At 41.5% G+C, this 5,076-nt stretch overlaps 1 pseudogene; it reads left to right on the top strand.

The window, feature by feature from the left end:
- Positions 1-427: 427 nt before the first annotated feature.
- Positions 428-2,225, top strand: LOC128572929 (RE1-silencing transcription factor-like; annotated as a pseudogene).
- The last annotated feature ends 2,851 nt before the right edge of the window (positions 2,226-5,076 follow it).

Genomic DNA, 5,076 nt, shown 5'->3' with positions numbered 1-5,076 from the left:
CATCTGAGCTTTTTCACAACTCTTGAAAGTACATGAAGTGAGAAGATGGAGTCATCTGGGCTATAGCATAGACAACACAACCGGTCTGGTAGTTTTAGGTCCCATGTGACCTTCCCACCTGTCTCTCATCCTTATTGTTTTTTAAATTTAGCTTCTACACTAAAGATGCCCATCTCAAATAGTTGGGGATCTTAACTTTTGTACATACAACCATAACCATAAACTGTCACCACATTGTGACATATTATTTAAAACAAGGTGCTGACATGTCCAGCTCCCACAAGCTAAAGATGAGCACTGCCACTATTGCCCCCCTGTACCCAACTTTGCCACTCTCCCCCTTCCCTCTCTTGCAACTCCAACAACAAAGAAAAGTAGTCAGAGAAGGAGCTGTGATGCTGGGTGGCCCACCTCACCTCACCAAGGAAGGAGAAATACAGTTATGGCCACCCAGGTAATGGGGCAGGTGTCTGGAGAAAGAGGGCTGTTGACTGGCAACAGCAGCATTGACATGGCATTGCCTAATGACCTGTATGACGCACACAACCTCTCCAAAGCTGGGATGGCCACACCTCAGCTTATCATGCTGGCAAAGGTGGCTTTAACTGGAGAAGTAAATGGCAGCTTCTGTGATTACGTGAGTGGTGAAGAAAAACAGATGGCAGAACTGATGCCTTTTGGGGATAACAACATTTCAGACAGTGATGGAGAAGGACTTGAGGAGTCTCCTGAAATAAAAAGGTGAACCAAATGGACTGGAAAACATGGAACTGAGAAATTTGGAACTCAGTATAGTGTTGTAGAACCTCAGCCTGTATTTGAGGCATCACCTGCCCCAAAAGTTTATAGCTCAAATAAAGATCGTCCTGCAGAAACACCTGGAGCAAAGGACAAATGCAAGAACTTGAAGACCAAACACTTTCTCTGTAAGCCATGCCAGTGTGAAGCAGAACCTAAAGAACAGTTTGTACATCACATCAGAGTACACAGTGCCAAGAAATATTTTGTTGAAGAAAGTGCAGAGAAGCAAGCAAAAGCCAGGGACTCTGGCTCTTTCACTTTAGAAGTGGGAGATTCCTCCAAGAGCCCCATTAACTGTGACCACTGTGGCTACAATACTAATCGACATGATCACTCTACTGCACATGTGAAACACTGCACCAGAGCTGGGGATAACAAGTGAGTCTACAAGTGCATCATTTGTACATATACAACAGTTAGTGAGTATCCCTGGAGGAAATACTGGAGAAACCATTTTCCAAGGGATTTATACACGTGTGGGAAATACAACTATTTTTCAGACAGAAAAAACAACTATGTTCAGCATCTTAGAACTCATACAGGAGAATGCCTATATAAATGTGAACTTTGTCCTTATTCAAGTTCTCAGAAGACTTGTCTAACTAGACATATACGTACTCATTCAGATGAGAAGCCATTTAGATCTGACCGGTGCAGTTACGTGGCCTCTAATCAACATGAAGTAACTTGCCATCCAAGACAGGTTCACAATGGGCCTAAACCTCTTTACTGCCCACACTGTAACTACAAAACAGCAGACAGAAGCAACTTCAAAAAGCACGTGGCTCTCCATGTTTGCCCACAGCAATTTAATTGCTTGGTATGTGACTACGCAGCTTCTAAGAAGTGTAATCTACAGTATCACTTCAAATCTAAGCATCCTACTTGTCCTAAAAAAGACAAAAAGCGAGAGGCTGACTTTCCTGATAACAATACTACCAATAAAAAACTGGAAACAAGGAAGACAAAATTAAAGGGAGATGTGGCTGTAAAGAAAAATGAGAAGTCTGAAAAAGTGGAGAAAAAGATGTTTCAAAAGAGAAAAAGCCTTGTAGTAACATCTTGGTGACCCAAGTGACTACTAGAACTCGCAAATTAGCAACACAAAGTAGAGAGATGGATGGATCTACAGGAATTAATTCCAAAAAGTTCTTTAAATCCAAGAAAAGCAAAAGGAAGATGGAAGCTGAAGCTTCCAATCCTTATGTGATCCTGTGACTAATGAGGATTCCGTGACAAAGAAGAAAAAGAAGGTAGAAAGATAATCCAATCCAGTAGAAAGATAATCCAGAAGTAGTCAGGAAGCACCAAAGGGTGACAACAAAGTGGAGGAGAGTAAGAAGCAAAATGTCTGCATGAGAAAAATTACAAAGAAGAAAACCCTAAAAAATAAGTCAAGTAAAAGAAGCAGCAAGCCTGCTTAGAAGGAGCCTGTTCAGAAGGGGCCTGCTCCTATGGAGGTTGTTGAGAAGGGGCCTGCTCAGATGGGGCCTGCTCAGACAGGCTCTAATCAGATGGAGTCTGCTCAGAAGAGTTCTGCTCACATGGGGTCTGCTCAGATGGGGCCTGCTCCTCTGGAGGTTGTTGAGAAGGACTGTGCTCAAGTGCAGCTGTTTCCTCCCATGGAGACCGTTCAGAAGAAGTCTGCTGAGCTGGGGCCTCCTCTCATGGAAGTGGTTCAGAAGAGGACTCGGATGGAACTGCTTCCAACCACCCTTTTCACATGAAATGAATTCTCAAAAAATCTCCTCTCAGAAAAGATAAAAAGAAAAAGTCTAATGTGTAGGGTGAAATGGCATGGCAGGAGCAAGTCCTTATTGAAGTTGGCTTAGTACCTGTGAAAGACAGCCGACTTCTAAGGAAAGGACAAGGACACAGGGTTGTCTTACCACCATCACCAGCGCTGCCAAAGGAAAGCTTAAAAGAAGAGGCATCAGGCTCCACACCCCAAGCACAGTAGTTAAGGCTCTGACCACATGCATGGAGGCTGGTGGGTTCAACACTGGCCCAGGCCTGCTAAACAACAATGACAACTGCAACGAAAAAAAAATAGCAGGGCATTATGCCAGGTGCCTGTAGTCGCAGCTACTTAGGAGACTGAGGCAAGAGAATCGCTTAAGCCCAAGAGTGAGAGGTGGCTGTGAGCTGTGATGCCACAGCACTCTACTGAGGGCAACATAATGAGACTCTGTCTCAAAAACAAAACAAAACAAAACAAAAAAATCTTAAATTATAAAGCTAGTAAAATCTTTCTAACAACTAGTTTCATGTTCATGGCTACACTTTAACTAAGTTACAGTTTACATTAGATACAAAAAGATTCATCTTAAGCATATAATAGATAGTAAGAAACTAACTGGGGTAGAGGTTTTTGTGGATTCTTTCATACTGCAAAAAAAAAAAAAAAAATTGCCTTCTGGGGAATTGACCTAGTTTCTAATCTTTAAGATTAGAACTCTGAGGATCGGCACCTGTAGTTCAAGTGACTAAGGTGCCAGCCACATGCACCAGAGCTGGTAGGTTCAAATCCATCCTGGGCCTGCCAAAGAATGACAACTACAACCAAAAAATAGTTGGGCATTGTGGCAGGTGCCTATAGTCCCAGCTATTTGGGAGTCCGAGGCAAGAGAATCTCTTAAGCTCAGGAGTTAGAGGTTGCTCTGAGTTGTGATGCCACGGTACTCTACCCAGGGCGACAGCTTGAGGCTCTGTCTCCAAAAAAAAAAGAAAGAAAAAAAAAAAGATTAGAACGCTGAAAACAAAAATATGAAAGAAATTAAACCCCTTATTGTTAAATTTATCTGTATAAACGCTGTTACTGAAAAGTGATTGGGACTTGAGGCCTTTTTTCCAGAAAATAAGGTCTTGATTGTCAGGCCTGTATTAAATTCTAAACCTTATTGCATGTATTTGTACTTATTATGTTGTTTGTTTTTCCTTGAGACACAGTTCAGTATGTCACCCTTGGTAGAGTGCCATGGTGTCACAGCTCACAACAACCTCAAACTCTTGGGTGTAAGTGACTCTCTTGCGTCAGCCTCCCAAGTAGCTGGGACTATGGGTGCCCATCACAATGACCCGCTATTTTTTGGTTGTGGTTGTCATTGTTCCTTGGCACTCCTAGGCTGGATTCAAACCTGCCAACTCCAGTGTATGTGGCTGGCGCCCCACCTGCTGAGCTACAGGCACCAGGCCTATTTGTACTTCTTAAAAATTGCTTCAATGAAAAATATATTAGCAATATGAACTTCTGGTCAGTTAGAAATTCTTCCATTTGAAAAATGCTATTTGCATGGAACTCTTTGAATGTTTTCTTATTTTCTAATCCTCTCTTCCCACCACTGGATAAAATTGAAGCTAGAATTTTCCCTTTTGATGAAGGAATAATCAAAAAAAGAACAGGTAGACTTGGCACACATAACTCAGTGGTTAGGGCCCCAGCCAGGTGCACTGGGCCTAGTGGATTCCAACCATGCCCAGACCTGCTAAACAATGACAACAACAACAAATAGCCAGGTTTTGTTGTAGGCACCTCTAGTCCCAGCTACTTTGGAGCCTGAGGTAAGAGAATTGCTTAAGATCAAGAGTTTCAGGTTGCTGTGAGTTGTGATGACATGCTATCTATCAAAGGCAACATAGTAAGACTGTCTCAAAGCAAACAAACAAACATGTATTCGTAAACTGATGATTAGTAAGTAGCGACAAATTTCCTAGAATACGTTATAAGCCTTAATCCTAGGTAGCTTTATGAAAATGAATCTCTTTTAACTATCTTTTGAATCTATAGTCACATGGGTTTTCAAGATATTTTAAGTTATATTTTTCTTCTTTTCTTCAGAGTTGTGTGTTTGGGGATATTTTTTTATTGCGGTGTAATTCACAAGAGGCTACTTTTTATTATATATAAGAGTTCTTATACCTATGGTTGGATGTTTTGTTTTAGTCTTCCAAGAAGTGCCATTTTATTTTTTTAAGAGTCACTTCTAAAGTCATGTGGTCATTAATTTTGGAGGCTACTTTGCATATGAGACTGATACAAATTAAATCCCATGCAGACCTCATTGCATGTTACCACTCATCGCTCATCACATGACTGTTGACAATGGAAGGAACACCTTGCCCGTGGTATACTGTCAATTCTGGACTGAAAAGCTGGAGAAGAAACTTAAGTTTCTTCTTTTTTGCATAAGTCAGAAAAACACACAGCTAGCGTGCTGACTTTCCTTTTCTTATTAACCTCAGCAGATGAAGTGAGTTGATAGCATTAGTTCAGAT

The sequence above is a fragment of the Nycticebus coucang genome, chromosome 20 (assembly GCF_027406575.1).
Source record: "Nycticebus coucang isolate mNycCou1 chromosome 20, mNycCou1.pri, whole genome shotgun sequence".
In the NCBI taxonomy this organism is placed as follows: domain Eukaryota; kingdom Metazoa; phylum Chordata; class Mammalia; order Primates; family Lorisidae; genus Nycticebus; species Nycticebus coucang.
Note: the sequence above shows the minus strand (reverse complement) of the source record. Positions and strands in the feature narration are given on the sequence as shown.